General features: G+C 42.4%; 1 long non-coding RNA gene across 1 annotated transcript; it reads right to left on the bottom strand.

Annotated features, from left to right (window-relative positions):
* Nucleotides 1–1,892: 1,892 nt before the first annotated feature.
* Nucleotides 1,893–11,674, bottom strand: LOC122484792. Its single transcript, XR_006297713.1, has 3 exons — nucleotides 11,472–11,674; nucleotides 4,080–4,143; nucleotides 1,893–3,114 (listed from the first exon to the last, which is right to left on the bottom strand). It is a non-coding gene; the product is annotated as an uncharacterized LOC122484792 (long non-coding RNA).
* Between the last annotated feature and the right edge of the window lie 282 nt (nucleotides 11,675–11,956).

The following is an 11,956-nucleotide window of genomic DNA, read 5'->3' as shown; positions in this document are numbered from 1 at the left end:
GCTTTGTATGCTTTTGATATGTAAATTATACACATAACAGTATTTTTAAGTGGTTCTTAAGTGATATTGATAGGAGGCTAAGCAGTAACTTTATTTTTCCAACACATTTAGCTTTACCAAGACGAGGTTTATTCATCCATTAAATTGAAGAGTTATTAAAATAGGTTAGAGATACGAATGTTTTATACGCATGTCAACCTGAGACATGTACTGAATCCTGTACGTTTTGAAATACATATCAAATTCATTACAGGCGGTAATGATCTAGTATACAAGACAAGGAAAAAAATGGGGTCAAAGTACCCTCATGCTTTGCCTCTGTAATGGATGTACCAAAAGTCTTTCATTATGAAGGAAGTAAAATGTATTTCCCAAGAAGAAATGGTGATTACAAATTTAGTGATTATCACTGGGATTCCATGATTCAGTCTAGCACTCACTCATTTGCATGACACTTGAGAAATCTTCATAAATAAAATTACGACATGTGCCCAGAATCTCTTGATAATTGCTTTTTACTTGGATGTTGTCACTTATTCTGGATTTTCCCTTTTTTCCCACTCTGAATGTTGTACCAAAAAAATTCTCCCCTTGATTCATTCTTCTTCTTTGACTCTATAAAGGATATGGCAAAGCTAATTAATTCTTACAATATTGGTATTCATTTTTTTTTAAAGGTTTTTTTTTCAACGTTTATTTATTTTTGGGACAGAGAGAGACAGAGCATGAATGGGGAAGGGGCAGAGAGAGAGGGAGACACAGAATCAGAAGCAGGCTCCAGGCTCTGAGCCATCAGCCCAGAGCCCGACGCGGGGCTCGAACTCACGGACCGCGAGATCGTGACCTGGTTGAAGTCGGACGCTTAACCGACTGCGCCACCCAGGCGCCCCGGTATTCATTTTTAAAATGATAAAAATGGTATGCACTTTTAGTTTGATTTCCCAGATTCCATCTCCTGGGGCACCTGTTATAATATTCCACATGCTTCTCTTAATCACTATGGGTTAAGAAATCTATGTATCAATCTGAATGACAGTATATATTTTTTTCTAACCAAGAGTTGAGCCCACATGGGATTTAGGTCTTCCTACAAGAAGTATACGTAAAAAGTACAACCAACGATAATATGTATATGTGTTATATATGTCAGAGAGAGAGAGAGAAAGAGACAGAGATGGGGAGAGAAGCAGAAACATGGGGAGACAGAGAGCCAGAACGAGAAGGCTTTTTCCTGGAAACTGATCGTTCTATACATCTGTCACAACCTACTTTTATTCAAAAGCTCCAGATTTTATAAATTATTTTCACTGATATCCAACAAAAACAGATTATATACTTACAAAGCCTTTTATGGCTTTTTATTACATCACCTCATCTGATCATTACAACCACCATTTCATAATGTAGGAGGACAGTCACTAGCCTATCAATTCTATGGCCAAGAAATTTTCCAGTAAGTGCTTTTAAAAAAAGAAAGAAAGAAAGAAAAGAAAAGAAAAAAACAAAAAACAAAAAAAACCCACAGTCACCACAGGAAGCATTGCTTGTAGTACAAAGTCAAGAAGAATGGAAATGTCAAAAATTATATTTAACTAAAAATGTATAAAGTTGCTGAGAAGCCTGCTTAAACAATCTTGATTAATATTTTATCCGGTTTTTCTAAAACCTAGCAAATAAAGCATATTAAAAGGTTCAAATCAAACCATTAGTTGGGGTTTTCAGAATCTCTTCCACAACTAGAAATGCTTTGCCCTTACGATGTACAGCTAAGAACCCACGAGAGATGATGAGGTTGTTCTGACTTATCCAGACTGACTTCACTCACACCATATTCACTGATTATTGATTTTTCATTTCAGATTATGATGCAAGGCAAGAGCAGACACTTCAACTCAATTTTAACCAGGCAGTTTTTTAGTATGTGAGAGTTCCATTTTAAAACAAAACCACAATTGTCTCCAGTGGTATATGAGTTATCACAAAAGTGTCATATATTGCAGAAAAATGGAAATTGTTAGATTTACTCCTAAGTAATAAGAGTTACTTAGGAGATTAGGAGATTTCAAGTTACTAAGGGACTAAAATAAAGGTCATAGCTTTGTCAACACAAAGTGCCTTTCACATAGTTGATTAATAACAACAGAAGGTATTTGGGACTTAATTTTTTTTACTAGCTTCCCAGTGTTAGATTGTGATATACTTATCACAAATATGATAGATATTCTTCATCAGTGATACTAGAGTTCTCATTAGGTACTCATTAAACTCCTGCACCTTAGGATAACCTTGAGAAGTGTATTAGCTACTAATGAGTAAATACTTTCATCATGTAACTCTTATTAATGATAATGGAATTTACATGTGTGCAGTAAGCATAGGTAGTATAAATTGTAAAAATTGTAGCGATTAGAATTTCACATCTCAAGACCGAAATAAATGATAAATGGGCTGATCTGTTAAGGTAAAATTGTCTGCATAAATGCCACACACAAGACAGAAATCAGTTGAAAGAAAAAATCTTCAGGCATTTAAAAATACTTAAATGTTTGACAATAAAGAGTTAAGATACAACGTGAATAAATACCTGAATTTTTAAAAACAAGCATAATTATTTAAAAACAAAGCACTCTGGGATTCTGTGAAATGCTACAATGACGTTCCTTAACATATTAATTAGCAATACAGCTTATGAATTGATCTCCCCTCTGCCATTTCTTTTCCATTTATTCTTATTGTTATTGTCTTATTTAAAATGTCCCTGTGCTTAAAACTAACCGCCTTGCTATGGGGAAAGACATGATAGAGATCAGATTAAACCGTGAGTTGGAGGTAGTATGAGCCCAACTATTTACTTCCTCTTGATTTTGAACAGAAGTAGCAGAATTATTGTAATAAGCAACTATCCAAACTATTTTTCAAGTTAATCCGCAACTGAGAATTCCTAAAGCTTCTGATGGACCAACTCATGAATATCATTGTTTTTCAGGAATTTCTTTTTCCTTGCTACCTTAATTGTCTGAATTACTTAAATCCCATTTCTTCTTGAATCCTCCTTGGAGATGAGGAAAATACGGTCTCCATCTTGAAATAGTAGACTCTTAGATCTGAAAGAACCTGAAGAGGTTATCGACCAAATAGTAATCATTCTTCCTGCATGCCACTAGCATTGAGAAATTCAGTTATATAAAAGGTAACCCTTCCAACTGTTAAAACGTTCTTTCAAATAATTAGCTGAAATCTACTCTGTGTGTAATTTCTTCCCCAAAAGCTTAGCTCTGAAAGCTTAATGGAATAAGTTTAATTCCTCTTCAATATAACAGACCTCAAATACATGAAGGCTTGTTTCTGTGCTGATGTCTCTTTTTCCCAGTGAACAACCAGAGCTCCTTCAACCATTGCTTATGTAGGATAGGGTTCATTACCCACTGACCTCTCCACATAGATGTCAGAGAGATGCTCTCTGTCTTCAATAAGACACCCAGAATTAATAGCAATTCGCCCGGTGTGGGTCTGGTAGTGCTGAGTGCAGGGAGCTTATTATCCTCTGTGAACTGGATACCATTCTTCTCTCTATTAATGCAGCCTAGGATTGCATTAGATCTTTTGTCAGCCTCATCACCTTGGATAACCCTCCATATCCATGGATATATTACCAGGAGGGAATGAGGGGAACTTTTAACAGACCGTCTAATCTGCCCCCCCTGAGCCCTTGAGCAAATAGCAGTGCTTTTATAGCAAGCTATCTGGAAACTTATATAAATGGGTCATTAAAAACTCTGTACTTTTTGAACCACTAAAGGGGGGGGGGTACGGAGATTGTTCAAATATCCCTTCTTTCATTCTTGTCCTCACAAATTCAGTATCTATTACTGAGCCACAACCATGTGTCTGGCTGGGACAGAGAGATGAAGACCAAGCCTCTGAATCTCAACTCCTACATTTCTCAGACAAGCAAATCAATAATAAGCTACTGTGCTGAGTAGTGTGACAATAATCTGTAATAGTGAAGTGAATGAACAGAAGAGGGACACCCGACTCAGCCTCAGAGGCATCACCAAGAATACTATCCTGAGTTGTACCTTCATGTAAAGTGAGAGTTCTCCTGGGTCCCTCTCTCCTGTGCCTTAGAACAGAGCCTGGGTGCTAAAAAAAAATAAATGAATAAAATGTAAAATAACATAAATGGAAAAGGTGGATGCTTTAACTAATGGATGGAGTCACTGCTCGATGAATTAATTAAACATAGACTAACATATGAGAGTTTAACCTATTCAGAGACAGCTAAGTGGTTCGGTTAAGCTACAGCTTGGCCTTGTAGAGGAAAAACAAGAAATGGGATTAGAGAAGTAAGTAATGGAGAAAGGGATGTAAGCGGGGTCTCTGGATATAGAACCAACAAAATTCAAAGAAGAGAAGGAAAGGTGGGGGTGTAGTTGAGAGATACCGAGGACCAAATATATGTCACAGGTAAGGGACAGAGATCATAATTCCTTTGTTTCCTGCTTGGGCAACTGTAAAGAATATTGCACTCAGCAACCTTCAGGCCACAAGTAGCACAAGTGGGGAGGATGACAAATCCAGTTTTCTTTGGATTAAATTGAAGATGGGGTACTCACAGGAGATGCCCATGAGCCACTCGTGCCCCATCTCCAGTTGGGAAGAGGCATCTAACCACAGTTAGCTGGGTCATCAGAGGGTGTAAGTAATTGCTGAAGCGCTTGGTGTGAATCCGATTGTCCAGCAAAAGTACACCGTGTGGAAAGAAAAATGCCAAACAACAAGCACTCGAGAACATAAGTATCTACAGGCTACCTAAGGAAAACAAGACTGCAAGTCAAACTTCAGCAAGCAGTTAGAGATTTCCTGTGTAAGGTGGAAGGACTGAAAATATTTGTATGTGAAAGAATAAAGGCCAGCTGAGCAGAAATTGAAAACATAGGAAGGACAATTAATGGGTCAAGCCTTCTTGCATTTACCCACAGTTCTGAAAAGTTCTACCTTACAGACTTTAATTGTAAAATAAGACCTTTATTCTCAGAGAATACATTTTTCTAAGAAATCAGCTAAAAAGTGAGTTTCTTTCATCACTTTTCCTTTGACGTCTTTCTCATACTCAGAGTTTCCACCTAGCTACCTTCTTGATACCAAAAATTTCCAGAACTTTCCAGAAAAGTTAAGGCAAGAAAGATGGCTGGATCCCAATAGGGGGCATTGAGATGGAGTTTGAAGGAGGAAGTTCTGAACTGCAGTGTCCAGACTTCACCAGTAGGTGCTGATGTCTAACAAGACACCTCTGCTTTGGACCTCAGTCATGTAGAACCCCAGGGATGTGGATCATCCTAGATAACTTGACGGTTTACCACTTTAAGCAACCAACCTACTGCCCGTACCCCTTTACATTTTTTAATGGAGTTTTCCCCTAAAACTTGTCTACAAGTATTTCTATCTTAAGATCTGTCTTTTATCATCTTTTAGTGAGAAAATAAAAGCCATGAAGGGGCTTCCCTTATCTTACCACCACCAAGTTTACTAGCCTTTTCTTATCTCTGCCTATTCTTTGCCTTCTCTCTCTTTATGGCCTGGATCAAGTGTCTCAGACTGTATCAAAATCTACCCCACCTTCAATGCGCAGCATCCTATCCTCACTTATTCACCTCGCAAAGACTTTGTCTGGCTCTTATGAGAAATTATCTCATCTTCCCTTTCTTCTGCATCCTTAATTCTCCCTCACTGCTAGAACTTTCTTTTTAAAATACAGATATACTATACATCTCCCACTTTACAGCTAATGCACAAATACCTTGACCAGCTAAGGTCTATGCTCCCCCCGCAGAATAACTTCAATTGAGTGAGGACCGTCTCGGCTCTCTTACTCCCATTTGCTCCACAACTGATGCTGCATGCCAAGTTCCAACTTTGTGTTAGAATTCCAATCAGATTTCCAATGCTATAAAAGAGCTCCAGTTGGATTTCTGTTCTGTCCATAAACTGACCAAATGAAGATCACCAGCGAACCCCGTGTTGGGAGATCCAGTGGTCTGTCTTCAACCATCGTGTATTCTACCTTTTCCATGATACAGTGGGTCACCCTGTCCCTTCTTGGAGCACTTTCTTCTGTTGGTTTTTTTTTTTTTAATTTTTTTTTCAACGTTTATTTATTTTGGGGACAGAGAGAGACAGAGCATGAACGGAGGAGGGGCAGAGAGAGAGGGAGACACAGAATCGGAAACAGGCTCCAGGCTCTGAGCCATCAGCCCAAAGCCTGACGTGGGGCTCGAACTCACGGACCGCGAGATTGTGACCTGGCTGAAGTCGGACGCTTAACCGACTGTGCCACCCAGGCGCCCCTCTGTTGGTTTTTATCACACTAGTTCCCCACTCACCTGACCACCTGGCCCTCCCAGCTTTCCTTTGTTCATCTTTCCTTTCCTCCTCCTCCCATGATCTCCACCAAATGTGTTGATGAATCCCATACTCTGCACTGCAAAATAGAGTGTGATCTGTACCCCAAATCCTCTCTTGCGGTTTCCCATTTCAGTAAACACCACCTCCAGCCAGCCTCACACACAGTTATTTGAGTCAAAAACCAGGAAATCTTCCTCGATGCTTCCCCTGCCTCCCTTCACTCCTTACATGCAACCCACCAGCAAATATCATTAGCTCTAACTTCTGAAATGCACCTGGACTTCACCAACTTCTCCCCACCTCCACTGCCTCCTCCCTAGCCCAACAACCCTCCTACCCTGCCTAGACTTTCCTAACCACCTGACGACATCTCTGCTTGCATTTTGACTTCCCTGTAAAAAGAGTGATCTTCTTAACCTTTGTCAAATTATGTCAGCTTCCCGAATAAAACTCCCCAATGGCTACCCAATTCACATAGAGTAAGCTCCTATCAGGACCTTGTCTCTGGGCCCTGCCTCCTCCTCTATTTCATCTTTTCCAGAATTCTCTCTACTCACTGTGCATCGCCTGAGACACATGAGCCCTTCTGTTCCTTGAAATCACAAAGCCAGTCCCAGCTTCAAGGACTTTGCATTTATAGCACCTCTCCCTGGAAGCCCTCTCCCTGGCTGGCTTCTCTTCATTCAGATGTCTGCTGAAAGCCCACCACTGTTAACAGCCTTCTCTAGTCTAGACTCTCCCCACCCCCCGCCACCGCCAGCCTTAAGTTGGGTCTCTATCAAATTATCCTATTGTCTTCAGTTCACTTTTCACTATCAGAAATTAATCGTTTATTTCTTTTTTATATTGTTATCTATCTCCCTCCACTAGAATATGGATTTAATGAAACCAGGAGTCTTGCCTATTTGAGTCACTTCTGGATCTCCCCAGTGCCTAGCATATATGAAGCATTCAATAAATAATAAACTAATGATAAACCTGGGATAAATGCTGCCTGGATTTGCTTCTGAGATGCCTGATAAATCAAAATAACATTTATGGAGATAACAGTTTTCTCCCTTAAATGTTAAAAACTTCATGCCCTAGCGAAGGTATTTGAAAATCTTATTTAAAATTATAAAGATGGCCATGAAGCCTGAGGAATTTATTTTGACATGGAGTCCATACAAGGCCATGTCAACACATTTATGTATGACCTCTCCCAGTGAGATTAAATATTTTTTAGAATTCTAAGCATTGCTGATTATTCTTTGATAGTAATGGGTGCAATAAAAATGTTTAAAATGGTCTAGTCCCATTTTTAAATTAGGAAAACAAACGGTTGAAACCACCCGATGTAGCCTACACCAGTTATGAAGCAAAGACCTTGAAAAGTTTTAAAACTTGCAAGTGTTCGCAAGAGAGAAGTAAGCTTCAAGTGGCTATCCGTTGGCCTCTCCTGTTACGACCCCGTTATAACACCGGCCCACAAACTGAGACATAAAAGAATAAAAGACAGTGAGATGTAGCCTCCAATGGAAACTGTCTTCACTGCGTGGCCATGACTATTAGTCAGTATCCCAACCACTAAAGGCTCCCTAAGCTCGGTCCTGCCCAGGGTGTGTGAGTCCCTCCCTGCCCATATCCCCACAGTGCTCAGCACTCTAGATTAGAACACAAGTGCCCTACCCTTGTCATAGGGGAGCGAGTTGCTGAGGGCCAGCTGGGGTGCTGACAAGGCTAACGGGGAGGCTATGAGCTTCACAGAGGAAAGGAACTGGTAAGAATCACTCAGGCCTCCAGCAGGAAAGGAAAGGGAGCGTAGGGATTCAACTGGGGCCTAACGAGCAGTAGAAACCAGATCTGCAGTAAAAGGGACTGTGATTTCTCCACACTGCTCCGTCAGCATTAAGTGCTGTGGGCAGTCATGGCAACACCCTCAGGGCACCACTGCCCGCTTGCTCGTTGGCCTTGAACCTCAGGGAGGTGTTGCTTGACCAATGGAACTCAGCTTTCTCATCTGCCAACACGCGTTAATGGTTACTATTTTCTCTTCGGCTGGCTGGAAGCAGTAAATAATAATAAGGGCATAGTAGGGACTTCACAGAGCTGTTGCTATCATCACACAAAAAAGCTAAAACTATGGCCTCTGGGTCTGTTTTCCGTAACTCTTCTGTTCCCGTCTTTGCTGTTGGGCCAACATTGCCCAGCAGATCAGCTTTGAGTAGCTCTGTCCTTCCCACTGGACCCAATTCTACTTATCTGCATGGGGCCTGGTGTGCCTCAAAACTGACAATAAATTTATAATCTTTCATTTACACTCTGTCTTCCCCATTATGCTAGAAGCTCCATGAAGGCAGGTACACTCTGTCCTGTTCTGCCTACCCCCTCCCCGCCTCGCTCTGGGTTGAAGCAGACTTGTATTTGACTCCTGATTCAATAAACGTTTGTTGAACATTGCTGAGTGGATGGCTAGAAATCTGGTAATCATAGCCATCACCCTAGTAATAAACCAGTGACAGTGGCAGGGGGGCGGGGGGGGGTCCCTTATGAGAAGTCTGCATAAAAGTTAGCATGTGAACTTTTTAAATAACTTCTCAGAGGCGTCTTGCCTTACTTCTGAGTGGTTCAGTGATTCTGAGCTCTCCAAGAGCTTTGGAGAAACACTGCCTGGGGCCTGGGGAACATTTGCCAACGTCTGCGACCTCATGTCTATGAAATGGAAATAATTGTGAACTCCCAGGAGTATTGTGAAGACTGAGTGTGACATAGAAACAATTTGCAAACTTATGTTTAAACGTTTTTGAAACAAATATAACAGGAAATCCCAGGAACTGGTGGAGCTTCAGTGGGGACGACTGTCTGCTTGGTATGTGGGACATCCCCAGGAAACCTCATCAAAAGCCAGAGCTCAGGGACCGTGGTGACAAACCTGCAGACACTCAGACTGACAGAGAGTGTAATAGGCTTGCAGAAGGTTGCCTTGTTTTTCTCCATTGCATTTCACGGAGGTTGCTTGGCAAATAAGTTACAGGTCAAAATAAGTTATAGATCAAGTCCTAGATCAGAGGACGGAAGGGGTATGTGACTTTCCTCCAGTATGAAATCTAGGTTCCTCCTAGAGCCCTACAAAATAAATTAGTTCTCAAAGTTTTAAATTGCTGATATTATACCAGAACAGACACTCAAATCACTAAACACAAACTTCAAGCACATGAAGAAAGAAAACTTGCATATGTCACCTTAACTAAATTACATACATAACACGGAGCCCCACCTAAGGATGTAGCAGGAAGGATTATTTGATAACACCCAGAGCATGTGATCGGTGTGGGCCCTTTCCAGTGAAAGCAACCAACAAAAAAAAAATATTTTAACAGCTACAACTTGACTATGAAACACAGAGGTGGTATTCAATTTGTTGTTGTTTTTCATTTCCCCTCCATCCAGAAGGAGAGGAAGAGAGAGCTGGTTCCTGGTATTTTCTGGAAGCTGAACCTGGTCCTGGGATTCTTCTCTCCTCCCCAGGCACAGACCACTCAACTCTGCCAGAGGCTCCTGGGTCTGGTCTAAGCTCTGCTATTTCTGCCTGTTGCTCTGGGCCCAGGAATCTCTCATCCAGCCCCTTGGCTACAGCCCTTCTTGAGGGAGGCCCCATCCACTGACTCCATGGGCCTCCAGATAAAACAGTTCAGTTCCACACGCACCCGGGGCACCGTGTATTAACCTTTGCACTTGTTTCATCCTTCAGTTTTGCTGGTGGACCTTGTTTGGCACCTAATGGTGCTTTTCGCTCACCAGCATGCATGGCGCCATCTAGTGTTCAAAAAGTCAGCCCACGGAGTCAACTTGGTAGGTGGCTTGTATAATCCAAAAAGAGTGTCAGAATGCCTTTGTTCCCCTCTCAGTTCATCACCAGCACTGCTAGCACCCCCATATGGAACTGCCTCTCTGACCCACGGGCAACTCCACATCTGAGCCCATTTCTTAGGAATGTAGCGGAACATCCAGCTGAAACGCCCTCTGGCGAGAACATAATGTCCAACCTGAACAAGAGCTCAAAAAATGACCTGGATGGAACTTTATCCAAACCTGCATGGTTGCATGGTCCCCCCACAGGAGACACCCAAGACTTACAACAAACACATTTACATAATCGTGTGAGTTTCCAAGTCTGAGGGCAAAAGAAAAAAAACAAGAAAACAAAAAAGTGGCAGGAAGCCAGGCTTCGGTAAAGCCTAACTATGCTCCTCATCCACCAGCTTAATTTTTCAAAGGAGGGAAGTATCAGGTGGTTGTAAATGATTCCTTTTTCAAAAATTTTTTTTTAATGTTTATCTATTCTTGGGAGAGAGAGAGACAGACAGACAGAGCACAGGCGGGGGAGGGGCAGAGAGAGAGGAAAACACAGAATCGGACGCTTAACCGCCTGAGCCCCCCAGACGCCCTTGGAAATGATTTCTTCAGGCTGCCTTGGACAAGGCGCAATCAAATATCATTACTTCAGTCCCTGCGATTCCTTTCATGCCAGCAGGGCATGGACCAGAACGAACCAACCCTTTCCTTAGCAAGGCAGGTCTTATGGGAACTTGACTGCTGCTTGCCGCCCCCCACCCCCACCCCCAACTTTGATCGGAAAGGCTGAGGACCAGGCTGAGGCTCCTAGCCAGCTTGGGCAGGGAACGGTCTGCAGGACCAACATGCCGTGTAAGAGACAGAATGAAAATGGTCCAGGGACAGCCAAGGCGGATGCTATGGCCTCGGCCACACGATATGAGGAGACCTACACCATGTCGGAGAGAGAAAGGCAGTTCCGGGTCGGCCCTCCACCAGTGCATTTCCTGTGCCTCAGAATCAATGGACCAGTGCTACCTGAGTTTCTTCATTATGCTAACCAAAACCAAAAGTGTAGGAGGCATCAGGAAAGCAGGGAAAGGAGATGGAGACGGAGGGAAGAATCAGGAAGACATGTCCTGGGTGACCATGTGGTTCCTAAGAAGAAGGTGGTTTTCCTTCCCTATACTGGCCTCGTGCACATGGCCGTTGGGGTGGCCTGGGACTGTCTGATAACCTTCTCCCTCCCCTACCTGATGTCCCCTCTCGGTTAGTTGAAGGGAGGGTAGGACTACTGATCCAAGAGAGCAACCAGAGATTTTCCCACGGGTATGGAATCTGGAAACAAAAAAGAGAAATTCTAATTATTTCTGGAGGCCAAGATATGAGGCATGTGGGCAGAAAAACAGCTGGGAGCCTTTGTTCTAAGCACTTTAAGTGCAGGGCTGGGGAGCATTTGCCACCCACTGATGGGGAAAGCCCAGAGAGAGAGAGCCACCCTGCAGATAAGTTAAGAATGAGGCAGGTGCCCAGGGCTCAGGGCCCACACCAATTGTCTCAATGGGCAAGCTTGCCAGAGAATATTCCCACTCGCCCAGACTGTTGAATCTCCCGTTTCACACCCAAGTGGAAATCTGCCCCACCGTTAAACTTTAAGCAGAAAGTCCATTGTTCATCGTTCAGTGTTATTTGTTGACCCAAGCACTGTTCCAGGCAGTACAACTGTTCCAAACAGAAC

This window comes from Prionailurus bengalensis, chromosome A1 (genome assembly GCF_016509475.1).
Source record: "Prionailurus bengalensis isolate Pbe53 chromosome A1, Fcat_Pben_1.1_paternal_pri, whole genome shotgun sequence".
Classification (NCBI taxonomy): Eukaryota; Metazoa; Chordata; class Mammalia; order Carnivora; family Felidae; genus Prionailurus; species Prionailurus bengalensis.
Note: the sequence above shows the minus strand (reverse complement) of the source record. Positions and strands in the feature narration are given on the sequence as shown.